Below are 14764 nucleotides of genomic sequence, written 5' to 3' on the forward strand. Positions count from 1 at the left end.
GGAGGGCATGGCAACCCACTCCGGTATTCCTACCTGGAGAATCCCATGGACAGAGGAGCCTGGCGGGCTACAGTCCATGGGGTCACACAGAGACGAACACGACTGAACACATATGTATTGAATAAGCTTTTAGATTTCCTGTTTATCTCCACATACCTCTTTCATATTCTTATCTTTAATGACTAAAGTAAAATTTGGTCCTTTAACCAGTAATCGGATTTGCTTGATTCCTGATTTGGCCTGAGACATCTTTAAGCAAAGCTTATTAGAAAGTGAGTTAGAGTGTGGCTCATGAGTCTGGAGTCTGCGAAGGATGTTACAGCTGCTGCAGAGAGACAAGCAGGCTTTGTTTGCACTGAACCACAGCAGTGTCTCATGCTCTTCCTTGCTCTCTGTTTAGCACTTCATCTTTATCTGCTCTTGAACAAAGCATGGCCTGTGCAGGCAGTCTGTGGCAAGCATAGCGATTCAGCCTATCCTCCCAGAGGGTGGCAGCAGTGAAGAATGTCTAAATATTTATTTCAGATATCATCCATCCTATAGTGCTCCACATCCAAAAATTTTCCAGTTTAAAATATCTGTGACCCTGAAATTCAGAAGACTTATGCAATAAAACAGTGAGAGACTTCATTTTGGGGGGCTCCAAAATCACTGCAGATGGTAACTGCAGCCATGAAATTAAAAGATGCTTGCTCCTTGGAAGAAAAGCTATGGCCTTCCTAGACAGCATATTAAAAAGCAGAGACATTACTTTGCTAACAAAGGTCTGTCTAGTCAAAGCTATGGTTTTTCCAGGAGTCATATGTGAATATGAATTGGAACATAAAGAAGGCTGGGTGCCAAAGAATTGATGCTTTTGAACTCTGATTTTGGACAAGACTCTTGAGAGTCTCTTGGACTGCAAGGAGATCCAACCAGTCCATCCTAAAGGAAATCAGTCCTGTTTCATTGGAAGGACTGATGCTGAAGCAGAAACTCCATCATGGCCACCTGATACAAAGAACTGACTGCTTGGAAAAGATCCTGATGCTGGGAAAGATTGAAGGCAGGAGAAGAAGGGGCCAACAGAGGATGACATGGTTGGATGGCATCACCGAATCAATGGATATGAATTTGAGCAAGCTTCAGAAGTTGGTGATGGACAGGGAAGCCTGGTGTGCTGCAGTCCTTATGGTCGCAAAGAGTCAGACATGACTAAGTGACTGAACTGATGCAATAAGAGACCAGGCAAATGGACTCAAGTGTCACAATCATCGCCAGGCTGATGCAGACCACACAGCTGGCCCTCTTTGGAATAGCACCGAGAAGGAAGACTGCTTGGAGAAAGATTGTCAAATATGACTGTGCACAGTGGTGAGGGTCCCCTGTGGAGTAGAAGACTATGAATGGAGGTGCAGTAGACAGAAGCAGCTAATTTACCTACAGCAACAAACAGTCCCAAAGTCTCAGTGGCTCAACCCAACAAAAGTTCTTTGCTTGTGCCAAATGTCCAGTATGGGTCAGCAGTGGGATCCAGGCTGAGCCACTCCAACTCAACATGTGCTTCTACAATGTCCTCAGCAGGAAGAAGAAAATAATGAATCATGCAACTGGCCCTTAAAGCTTCTGAGTGAAAGCGACACATGTCACTTATGCTTTTATTTCAGTGGCCAAAGCAAGTCACGTGTACACATCTAATTACGAAGGAAGCAAAGAAGTACAATCTACCACATATCCAGAATGAGAATGGCATGGGAATACTTGGAACAATCTTAATGACTATGACCATGGTCCCATTTGGAAGGGCTCAGTGCCACCTTTGTGTTCAAGTAGCGCTCAACTGAGATCAAGAAAAATGATTTTTACATTTATAAGTCTGATAACCACCTCCTAACTCAAGCACTTTGTTTCTAGACATAGGTCTTCTGGACAATTACTGGAAAAGCAGTAAATAACTCTTCCAGCAGGTTCACTATATTTTTATCTATAAAATAAAGAATTGTGGGGCTTCCCTGTGGCTCAGTGGTAAAGAATATACCTGTCAATGCAAGAGACATGGGATCAATTCCTGGTCCACATGCCACGGAGCTACTAAGCCCGTGTGCCACAACTATTGAGCCTGTGCTCCAGAACCTGGGAGCTGCAACTATTGAAGCCCATGTGCGCTAGAGTCTGTGCTCCACAACAAGAGAAGCCACTGCAGAGAGAAGCCCATGCGCCACAACAGCAGAGTGGGGCCCCACTCTTCGCAACTAGAGAAAAAAGCTGGCACAGCAACAAAGACCAAGCATAGCCAAAACTAAATCAACAAATAAATATTTAAAAATACGGGTACATTTTTTAAAAATAATGAATTCAATAAACACAGACACCATTATTGAGAAATAACATAATGGAGAGACTGACTCTCAGATGCTTCAGAAATAAAACATGCTTCCAGGCAGTGGACACTAATTGCTTCCCTGGTGGCTCAGATGGCAAAGAATCTGCCTACAATGGGGGGGACTCTGGTTTGATCCCTGGGTTGGGAAGATGCCCTGGAGAAGGAAATGGCTTCCCACATCAGTACTCTTGCTTGGAGAATTCCATGGACAGAGGAGCCTGGCAGGCTACAGTCCATGGTTTCACAAAGTAGAACTCGACTGAGCAACTAAAGCTTTCTTTCTGAGCAGACACTAATTCTCTGAAGAACCTCCTCCTTCTGAGGACTGCCCCTCCATCCCATATTCAGGTCACATACTAAAGGTGGTGGGAATCTGGCACCCATTCTGTACAACATGATCCTCCCCACAAGACAGAGCATAGTAGATCAGAGTGGACATCTGACCAAAGCTGGGCCAGAGTTTCTTTCCTAGAAATTTGGTGTTTGGTCTAATATAACACTATCAGGAGTCTGTTAGTGCTAACTATCCATGTGATACTTTCCATTTTCCAATTCCCCTTGCAGTTAGATGGGGGCCATGAGACCAAGTTCTGGTTAATGGGAAATGGACAGAAGCAATACAAGCCATTTTGGGAGCTTTGCTATTGAAAACAACCTTCATGTCACTCCACTCCATTTCCCCACCACAGTGACCTTGGAGGCTACATGTTCCAGATGATGCATAGAAAATCATGACATGAGTGAGGGAAAAATAAAAATCTTAGTGGCTTAGGATTTATTTATTGCTTCAGCAAAGCCTAGACTATGCTGACTAACACAGAATCAACAAAGGAGTGGCCTCATTCTGCCAGGAAGCAAAGAAAGGTTGATCTGTAAAGCGGGAGGAAAAGGATGTATGTACACATGCAGAGGAAGCAGAGCTGAGAAAGAGTCACTTCAGTTTAGTTCAGTCGCTCAGTCGTGTCCGACTCTTTGTGACCCCATGAATTGCAGCACACCAGGCCTCCCTGTCCATCACCAGCTCCGGGAGTTCACCCAGACTCACGTCCATCGAGTCAGTGATGCCATCCAGCCATCTCATCCTCTGTCATCCCCTTCTCCTCCTGCCCCCAATCCCTCCCAGCATCAGAGTCTTTTCCAATGAGTCAACTCTTCGCATGAGGTGGCCAAAGTACTGGAGTTTTCAGCTTTAGCATCAGTCCTTCCAAAGAAATCCCAGGGCTGATCTCCTTCAGAATGGACTGGCTGGATCTCCTTGCAGTCCAAGGGACTCTCAAGAGTCTTCTCCAACACCACAGTTCAAAAGCATCAATTCTTCGGCACTCAGCCTTCTTCACAGTCCACCTCTCACATCCATACATGACCACAGGAAAAACCATAGCCTTGATTAGACAGACCTTTGTTGGCAAAGTAATGTCTCTACTTTGAATATGCTATCTAGGTTGGTCATAACTTTCCTTCCAAGGACTAAGCATCTTTTAATTTCATGGCTGCAGTCACCATCTGCAGTGATTTTGGAGCCCAGAAAAATAAAGTCTGACACTGTTTCCACTGTTTCCCCATCTATTTCCCATGAAGTGATGGGACCAGATGCCATGATCTTCGTTTTCTGAATGTTGAACTTTAAGCCAACTTTTTCACTCTCCACTTTCACTTTCATCAAGAGGCTTTTTAGGTCCTCTTCACTTTCTGCCATAAGGGTGGTGTCATCTGCATATCTGAGGTTATTGATATTTCTCCCGGCAATCTTGATTCCAGCTTGTGTTTCTTCCAGTCCAGTGTTTCACATGATGTACTCTGCATAGAAGTTGAATAAACAGGGTGACAATATACAGCCTTGACGTACTCCTTTTCCTATTTGGAACCAGTCTGTTGTTCCATGTCCAGTTCTAACTGTTGCTTCCTGACCTGCATACAAATTTCTCAAGAGGCAGATCAGGTGTTCTGGTATTCCCATCTCTTTCAGAATTTTCCACAGTTTATTGTGATCCACACAGTCAAAGGCTTTGGCATAGTCAATAAAGCAGAAATAGATGTTTTTCTGGAACTCTCTTGCTTTTTCCATGATCCAGCGGATGTTGGCAATTTGATCTCTGGTTCCTCTGCCTTCTCTAAAACCAGCTTGAACAATCAGGAAGTTCACGGTTCACATATTGCTGAAGCCTGGCTTGGAGAATTTTGAGCATTACTTTACTAGCATGTGAGATGAGTGCAATTGTGCAGTAGTTTGAGCATTCTTTGGCATTGCCTTTCTTTGGGATTGGAATGAAAACTGACCTTTTCCAGTCCTGTGGCCACTGCTGAGTTTTCCAAATTTGCTGGCATATTGAGTGCAGCACTTTCACAGCATCATCTTTCAGGATTTGGAATAGCTCAACTGGAATTCCATCACCTCCACTAGCTTTGTTCGTAATGATGCTTTCTAAGGCCCACTTGACTTCACATTCCAGGATGTCTGGGTCTAGGTCAGTGATCACACCATCATGATTATCTGGGTTGTGAAGATCTTTTTTGTACAGTTCTTCTGTGTATTCTTGCCATCTCTTCTTAATATCTTCTGCTTCTGTTAGGTCCATATTATTTCTGTCCTTTATTGTGCCCATCTTTGCATGAAATGTTCCCTTGGTATTTCTAATTTTCTTGAAGAGATCTCTAGTCTTTCCCATTCTGTTGTTTTCCTCTATTTCTTTGCATTGATCACTGAAGAAGGCTTTCTTATCTCTTCTTGCTATTCTTTGGAACTCTGCATTCAGATGCTTATACCTTTCCTTTGCTCCTTTGCTTTTCACTTCTCTTCTTTTCACAGCTATTCATAAGGCCTCCCCAGACAGCCATTTTGCTTTTTTGCATTTCTTTTCCATGGGGATGGTCTTGATCCCTGTCTCCTGTACAATGTCATGAACCTCATTCCATAGTTCATCAGGCACTCTATCTATCAGATCTAGGCCCTTAAATCTATTTCTCACTTCCACTGCATAATCATAAGGGATTTGATTTAGGTCATACCTGTATGGTCTAATGGTTTTCCCTACTTTCTTCAATTTCAGTCTGAATTTGGCAATAAGGAGTTCATGATCTGAGCCACAGTCAGCTCCTGGTCTTGTTTTTGCTGACTGTATAGAGCTTCTCCATCTTTGGCTGCAAAGAATATAATCATTCTGATTTCAGTGTTAACCATCTGGTGATGTCCATGTGTAGAGTCTTCTCTTGTGTTGTTGGAAGAGGGTGTTTGTTAAGATCAGTGCATTTTCTTGGCAAAACTCTATAAGTCTTTGCCCTGCTTCATTCCATATTCCAAGGTCAAATTTGCCTGTTACTCCAGGTGTTTCTTGACTTCCTTCTTTTGCATTCCAGTCCCCTATAATGAAAACGACATCTTTTTTGGGTGTTAGTTCTAAAAGTTCTTGTAGGTCTTCATAGAGCCGTTCAACTTCAGCTTCTTCAGCATTACTGGTTGGGGCATAGACTTGGATTACTGTGATATTGAATGGTTTGCCTTGGAAACAAACAGAGATCATTCTGTCATTTTTGAGATTGCATCCAAGTACCGCATTTCGGACTCTCTTGTTGACCATGATGGCTACTCTATTTCTTCTAAGGGATTCCTGCCCACAGTAGTAGATACAATGGTCATCTGAGTTAAATTCACCCATTCCAGTCCATCTGAATTCGCTGATTCCTAGAATGTCAACATTCACTCTTGCCATCTCCTGTTTGACCACTTCCAATTTGCCTTGATTCATGGGCCTGACATTCCAGGTTCCTATGCAATATTGCTCTTTACAGCATTGGACCTTGCTTCTGTCATCAGTCACATCCACAGCTGGGTGTTGTTTTTGCTTTGGATCCATCCCTTCATTCTTTCTGGAGTTATTTCTCCACTGATCTCCAGGCGGCTGCGACGACCGGTGCACTAAGCGCAGGTGGCTGCGACGAAAGCATGGCTGAGAGGAGCTACCCCACGTCCGAGGTCAGGGGCAGCAGCCGAGAGTGCCAGGCTGCAACGGTGCAGGAACGGCCGAGAAGAGCTACCCCGCATCCGAGGTCAGGTAGGGCAGCCGAGAGGAGCTACCCCGCGTCCGAGGTCAGGGGGGGCGGCCGAGAGGAGCTACCCCGCGTCCGAGGTCAGGGGCAGCGACGAGAGGAGTTACCCTGTGTCCGAGGTCAGGGGCAGTGGCCGGGAGGACCAACCCCACTTCCAAGGAGCCATGGCTGCGCGGCGCAGGAGGGCCTAGAGGAGCTATCCCACGTTGAAGGTCAGGAAGGGCGGCGGTGAGGAAATACCCCTCCTCCAAGGTAAGGAGCAGCTGCTGCGCTTTGCTGGAGTAGCCGTGAAGATATACCCCACGCCCAAGGTAAGAGTAGGTATTGCAAGAGGGCATCAGAGGGCAGAAAACTAGTCAATCTAATCACACTAGGACCACAGCCTTGTCTAACTCAATGAAACTAAGCCATGCCCCTGGGGCAACCCAAGATGGGCAGGTCATGGTGGAGAGATCTGACAGAATGTGGTTCACTGGAGAAGGGAATGGCAAACCACTTTAGTATTCTTGCCTTGAGAACCCCATGAACAGTATGAAAGGCAAAATGATATGATACTGAAAGAGTCACTAGGTCCTTCTAATTCCTGGTTCCAATCCCTTCATGAGGGTAAATCACAGTTTTATCTTTGGCTTCTGTGATCCCTTGTATCCTTACTACAGTAAATTTCCTGCTTTTACTATGCTGCTATCAAAGAATTTCTGCCCTTTGCAACCAAAAAAGAAAGTTATAACTAACCTGTCGTATCTCAGTGCTTCAGTTCATGCTTTACTCATTCCACCATGAAAATAACTAAGAAGTTAATAGGTATGGTTTTGACTTAGATTTCCAATTCTTTCATGCCAGAAATGCCAAGAACTACAGCATTTAGTCTTGTCCAGATATAATCCATAGCAGTCAATCCTTAAGACACAAGTTCCAAACTATGGGTCTTGTTTATTGATCCAAAATTTAAATAATGGTGGGCAATCTCTTCAGTTTTATTGGTTACAAATGACCAGCTGACAAGTTGCTCAACTTCTGCGATTAGAGTAAAATTCTAGAGCGATCAAGAAAGGGTTGCTTGTTCAAGAAAAACAGTTAAGGAATTGACTGGCTCTTCAGAACCTGTGCCAACTTCCTTTCTGCAGGTGGGCTGGATAGTGGATACCTTTTATGAAAGGAAAACCATCATCTTAGGAAGAAAAACTCTTTCTCTGCCATGAACAAGCTGAATGCAATCACAGAAACTGCAGACAAAAGAGCTTTTGATGACAGATATTGTTGATGCCTGATGCCTTCAAAGGCATTCCAGGAAAGGTGAAGGAATAATTATGACTAACAACAGCTCATGCTTCTTCCAGGATGTTACTCACTGGACCAATGGATCACTTGAGAAATGTGTCGGTGAGTCAAGCTCAGTTTGGCCAAAAAGATCCCAGGTCTCCAGGATCTTTACACTGAACTGAGTAAACTCCAAGTGAATATGTACTAGGGGAGAAGTAAAGGTGGAAGAGTTTGATGGTTTAAAAAAACAGAATATGCTCCTTCAGTCTTCCCATCCATCATCTCACCCCATACATCGAAGCAAAATGAAATTATCAAGGCCAGTGAAAAAAATCTTGAGCATACCCTTCAGAAGGATAAAGGACCCAGATGAAGGAGAGGAAACACCAGTAGGAAGTCTAATAACTCACCAAATATCTGAAACATGAGCCTATAATTTTATATTGCAAGTTATTCAATAATAATGGTGACAAACAAAAAGGAGGTTGGACTGAATGGTGTACAGTATAGCTCAAGGGCCAAATGCAGCATTGATTAAATTTATCCTATGATAATGGCACTAACATTCACTGTTTTATTTCTTACTGTATCACGCATTCAGAAGAATCTATTAAAATACAGACACAGTTTAAAGAAGAATAAAAATCCAATACTTATGTATTCATCACCTAGCCTAGTTTAGGAATAAAATACAGTAAGTGCCCTACATATGAACCTTCAAGTTGCATACTTCCAAAGATGCAAATGTGCATTCCATCAACATCAGGTGTGAATGAAATTACAGCTTGCCTTCTGTCTCCTATTGCTGAGGAGCCTTCAGCTCTACCATCTCTCACCTCCTCTCCCTCCTCCAATCAGTAATTCTTCTTGCCTGTTCACTTGATGCTGGCCCGTATGTCAGCTGTTATATTATACTATCGTACTTTTTCAATGTACCATATTGTAAGATTTAAAACGTTTTATTTTTTGTTTTTTTTTTTGTGTGTGTGTGTGTGTGTGTGTGTATTATTTGTGTGAAAAGTATTATAAACCTATTACAGCACAGTACTATATAGCTGATTGTGTTAGTTGGGTACCTAGGCTAACTTTATTGGACTTAACAAACAAACTGGACTTACGAATGTGCTCTCAGAACAGAACTTGTACATATGTAGGGGACTTACTGTATACAGGAGAATTGTGCAGGTTATATGCAAATACTACACCATTTTATATAAGGAATTTGAGCATCTGAGGGTTTTGGTGTCCACAGGAGTCCAGTCCAATCCCCTGCTGATGCTCAGTATGAGTGTATATATGCATTCAGTCCACCATCTAAGCTCAGAACACCACAAGCTTTCTTTAAGCAGCCTTTAAAGAACTTGCTGTCATTTGTTTTTACTGACTCAGAGGTACTGATGATGGAGCTGGTGCATTAGCATGGCATTGACAGCTATCTTCAAATCTAAGCATGTGACTTCCCTGGTGGTGCAGTGGATGAAAATCCACTTGCCAATGCAGGGGACATGTGTTGATCCCTGGTCCTGGAAGATTCCATATGCCACAGAGCAACTGAGCTTTTGCACTACAATTACTGAGCCCATGTGCCTAGAGCCCGAGCTCTGAAACAAGAGAAGTCACTGCAATGAGAAGCTAGAGCACTGTAAGAGTAGCCCCTGTGCTCACAACAGTTAGAGAAAACCCACACAAAGCAACAAAGACACAGTGCAGCCAAAAATAAACAAATAAAAATTTTAAAAATCTAAGCATGGCTTCTGCTGGTGGCTTGATGTGGGAAACAGCCATAGGATTTTCTGCTCAGTAATCCTTCCTCTTCTCCAGTAGCCCCCCAGCTCTGCCACCTCAGGAACTGACATATTCTTACATGATCTCACATGAACACTAGAGTTAATTGACTTAAGGAAAGCCATTACCCAAGTTGAGCCAATGACTCTCTTCTCTGGGATTCTTGGATATCAGCCAAAGAAAACATCATTGGTGGCAAGTTCTAAGATATAAATTCCTCCCCTCCTGCTACCCAAGTTTTGTTATAGGTCAGGTTTACCTGCATCATTCTTTCTTCAAGATCTGTTATCTCTTAGAGGGTTCCTCAGGATTCTCTCTTCCCACATAAGAATAGATACTCAATCCAACCTGTTCATCAGACATCTAAATTCTAGCTTTTAAGTTTAGATTAAAGCTAGGAAATCTCTTCCCACTATATCCATTGTCTCATATCCATAGACTCCTTCAGAAATACTTGACAAAAACAATTTGGCTTTTCTAGCAGTCCCTTCCAGAGACCTGATATACATCAAGGCTAAGGTGACAGAGGGGGCCTTTTATGAAGCAAGTCAAGCCTATACACAAAGGGACATACTAAAATGAGGTTAATCTGAGCACTGTGAGAAGTTAATTTCTTTGCTTTCCACCATTGCAATTCAAAGCTCCTTCTTCCTGTACACCCTCACATAACTCCATACCTCCAGCATGGAACAGGATCCCAGTGAAGAAATGAAACTCCAGAAGAGAGGGGATTAGTTAGGAGCAAGTGGGAGTTCAGAGCTCTCATCTTCTCTAATGCTGATGATTTAGGAGACAGCACAGTTGTTTTTTTTTTTCCCACAAGGGAAGTAGGGTTTAAAAGTGTTTTAATATCAAAATGCAAATTTCACCAGTGATTAAAAAAATTTTCCCTTGGGAAACTCTTAGTGAAGTAGAAAAGGTATGACTTTGGATCCAAACAGTTTTGAAATCTATATTCAAATACTGTGACTTGGGCAAATTATTTGATCTCTCTTGCCTCAGTTTCTTCACATGAGAAACAAGGATTAAAGGCATGGGGATTTTAAAAGACATAGTTTAAAGGGGGCCTGGCATATGGTTGTGCTCTATGAATGTGTTATACATTCTTTCCTGTTTTTCTCATCTGCTACCAAGGGCACTAAGATATTAGAGCTTGTTCTATATACTAAATATTCCCAAGAGTATTAAAGGAGGAAACATCAGCAAAAGCAAAAAGGATTCACCAGAGGGGAATCTTTGAGAAGGGGACTCCTTACAGATTTATATTTGAAAAGGGAGAAGTAACTAATAAGCCCTGTATTTGTCAGGCATGGTAGAGGGAGGTTTAACCTGGACTTTTTCTTTTTTTCCTCAGCGTGTTTATAATATTAACCACCAAGCCCCTGATCCCAATGCATTAAAAAAAAAAAAAAAATACAGACATAATACCAATATTAGTTTGGTAACACTTTTTGAGTCACTTGATCCTTTGACACTTTTCCCCAGAAAACTCACGTGTGTATTTGTACTCAACACAACTCCACATTGGGGTAGTCTCTGCACCCTCTGAAATAATGAACTCTGACCTACATAAGTACTTTGACTTCACTGTGGTCCTTCCCCTCCTCAGCAGCCCACACCACCTGCTGCCAAGTAGAGTCTGGCAAGCGGCACTGGGCTGGCGGAAGGCTGGATGTTAGCAGGACACGTGGAATGGAGTCAGTGGTGGCGATAGGGTGGAGGTGCAGGGCAGCGTGCCCTCCAGCCGTTCCTGCTCCGGTGTGCCAGGAGAGCGGCAGCAGCAGAGGCAGAGAGATGAGCAGAAGCAGAGAGAGTGGCGGCAGCAGAAATCTCAGGTCTCAGGGAACTCTCACGAGGTGTGGGCGGTGCCTCCTGGCAGGGCGGCTCCCACATAGGATGGGAGAGGAGAGGGCAGGGTGAACCCCGCCCTTCTGGAGAACTGAGGGAAGGCAATCACTATAAGTCCCAAGCGCGGGGACAAGAATTTGCGCTAGGTTCTGGGTGATTTTCTTCCTCCTCGGTGAGAAGGGTCCTGCCATGCCCAGTCTAGGGGTGTATTGTCTAGGGGTGAGCAGGGACAGAAAAGTAGCTGAGTCCCCTCATATTTGTCAGACATGATGGAGGGAAGTTTAATATGGGTTTTATTTTAAACCAGAAAGTCCCTGACCCCAGTGCACTTGAAATACAACCCCCACAAAACACCGATATTAATTTAGTAACATTCTTGGAGTCAGTGATTTCTTTGCCAAGCTGCTCCATGGTGGACAGGACCCGCAAAGCTAGTGAACCTGCTTCAGGGGGTGGGACCATCCTTAGCCAAGCGACCTGGAATTACTGCAAACTGCGCTTTCCAGGTAGTGCTAGTGGTAAAGAACCGGCCAATGCAGGACACATAAGAGAAGCAGTTTGACCCCTGGATGGAGAAGATCCCTTGGAGGAGAGCATGGCAACCCACTCCAGTTATTCTTGCCTATAGAATCTCATGGACAGAGGAGCCTGGCAGGGGCTACAATCCATAGGGTCACAAAGAGTCAGATACGACTGCAGGGACTTAGCATGGAAGCACGTGCACCCTCAGGGTGGGGCAGACTGGCATCCCTCAGAAGCCTTTGAGGCTAGGTTAGAGAGCTTTGAGGGTAGGTTAAGGTAGGTTAGATGCCTCCTGGGGTCAGGAGCTGAGTTGGACTTCTGGGCAGGATGGGTGGGGAGGGTCATCTGCCCCACTCCCTTCGAGGCAGGAGTCAAAGGGGTGGAAGGGCAGATGGTTATCATCCCTGGGCATGGCCGTTGTCCCCAGACCTAAAGGGACAACAGGCAGACCAGCTAATCATTCTGTAAACTGTTCAATGTACAAAGGCCTAAAACAGATACCTCAGGCTGCTTGCACTAATAAATAACAACTGCATCCCTCGGTCCTGTGGGGTAGGGAGGTACAAAGTGGAATACTTAAAAACAAGATTAAAAAAAATAAAATCACACTTGGTCCTTAAAATTAACTCACCTTCCCTCATTTTACCCACCTACCCACGGAAATGGTTGTTTTACTTCCACTTTTACAGTGGAAGTAACTGGCGCTGAGAGGTTGCTCAAGGTCACACAGTTAATAATCGACAGAATCAAGATCTGAACTAGGTCTGACCCCAAACAGTGTCCTTAGTTGGGGTGGCATTCCCTCTTTAGAAATGAGGCAGGTATACTTCACCATTAGTGGGAAAAAACAACCCCTCTCCAAATAAAGATGCTGGGTACCTGTATCTTGCCAAGGTACCTGGGAAAACTATTGCCTTCCTTTTTTTTCTGACCACAAGAATGTCTTTGCCCTGAGCTATTTACACCTTCCCCATTTTGAGACAGCTTATTTGGCTGCAATCACAGACTGCAGTCTGTGAAGCTCAATTTTTTTCTTTTCTGAATCTAACTGGACCTATGATGTGGACCTAACTAGCCCGAGTTCAGACCGAATGATCCAACCTGGCATTACTGACAAATGATGCACAGTCCCTTCCAATAAATACAGACTTTCAAACTACCTTGGTCATTTAACTATCAATTATCCAACCACTCTACAGATACTTAATGAGTATCTCTGCCTTTCCCCGTGCCAATCTACTCTTTCCTCTGCCAGAATTTTTTTTTTTTTTTTCAAACATGGTTAAGATCCAGTTTCTCCTTTGCTTAAAAGCCCTCAGTGGTTTCCCACCATGTACAGGACAAAGACAAGTCTTGTCACAAGAGCCTTCTGACTGTCCCTGCAGCTCTTAAGTTTGGAGCAAAGACAAAGTGAAACTTCAAAGTAGAGCCAAGTGTTTTAAATAGCTGCAAGAGTACCGATTCTTGTCCTCGGATCCTATGTGAGAATAATCAGAGTGTAAAGTATAAATAGTAAATCAAATCCTTCACTCCTCAGCCCTAGAGTGTTTCTAACAAGGAAATGTGGGCTGCTCGGAGTGATGGATTCTGTTTTGAAAAATGAGCCGGGGAAGCTTTGGGAAATAGTTAACTGGAAATAGAAAAACAAGGCCAAAGCAAAAAGGAAATGTAAATATTCTGGGTTTAAAGGTCAATGTCATTGCTGGGTTCATGCTTCAAAGTTTACTCTGGATTTCCTGGTAAATAGAGAAAGAAGGCAAGTAGATTACATTCTTAGAATTTTTTTAATATAAAAGAGGAAACTTATCAACTATTGAAACAACCAGTTATTTTATGTGTTTTTATCTTTGTCTTCATTAATTTTTATCTTTGTCTTTTTTAATTGTCAAATTAGTGCATGTCTTTCGTAAACATCCAAATAACACACACATCTATACAATAGCGAGTGTATGCCCCCTTACTTCCATTACCCTTCTCAAGAAGGAAACGCTAACCCCTGAGTCTAGTCATCTATTTCTAGAGGTTTTATGGTTTTTAATTTTGCAATCAGAAGTACTTACATAGCTTTCATAGAATGTGGGGGTTTGTTCGCCTCCTTTAACAATATATATGTATCATTTTTACTATGTTCTTTTGTAACCTGCATTTTCACTTAGTGTATGAGGTACATCCATCTTTATCCATACCTATATCTAAATCTATATATGTATCTATAATCTATCTATATATATCTGTCTCTTTCATTTTAATGTCAATAATACTCCATTATATGAAAGTAGCATAATTTATTCAACCATTCCTCTACTAATTTATTTTTATGTTCTAGTCTTATAAATAATGAGCATCCTTGTACGTAGACTTTTGTGTGGATATATAAGTATTAATGGAGGACAGGGAAGCATGGCTTGCTGTATGTAGTCCACGGCGTCGCAAAAGAATCAGACGTGACAGTGAGTGAATACTGAATAACAGCAACATGAGTATTTCTGTGGAAAGATTTACAGAAGTGGAACTGAGGGATCACATTTAAAATTTTGATCAATTTTCTTAAAAAAGACTGTACTGATCTATACTCTCAGCAACAGTGTTTGAGAGTGCCCGTTTCCCTGTTCCCTTGCCAACACTAGATAATATCGACATTTTTCACTTTCTAGCACAAACTTCTAAATGGAACTTCTTCCAGCAAGGTCAATATAATTTAATCAAGAAAGGAGACCAATGATACTGTCTCATTTCTCTTGTTGTAGGGTGTTAGTTTTCAGGCTGTGCTCTGTGGAGCCCCAGGAATTCTAAAGGATGGGTGAGGCGGAGCACTGAAGGAGAAGATTGCCACCCTCTTAACCAGGGCAACTGAGTTTTTTTCTGTTTTACACGTTGCACTTTGGGATAAGATATTATTTGAAGGTAAGATTTTGTTATTAAAAACAAGTTTGTAAACCA

The 14764-nt window shown here is 42.9% G+C and overlaps 1 protein-coding gene across 6 annotated transcripts in view; it reads right to left on the reverse strand.

Annotated features, from left to right (window-relative positions):
• Positions 1-14764, reverse strand: part of EHBP1 (EH domain binding protein 1) — a 580191-nt gene that overhangs the window by 450495 nt on the left and 114932 nt on the right. The window lies entirely within an intron of this gene.

Source organism: Bos grunniens, chromosome 11 (assembly GCF_055505025.1).
Source record: "Bos grunniens cultivar Pamir isolate PY7600 chromosome 11, Bosgru_T2T1.0, whole genome shotgun sequence".
Taxonomy (NCBI): Eukaryota; Metazoa; Chordata; class Mammalia; order Artiodactyla; family Bovidae; genus Bos; species Bos grunniens.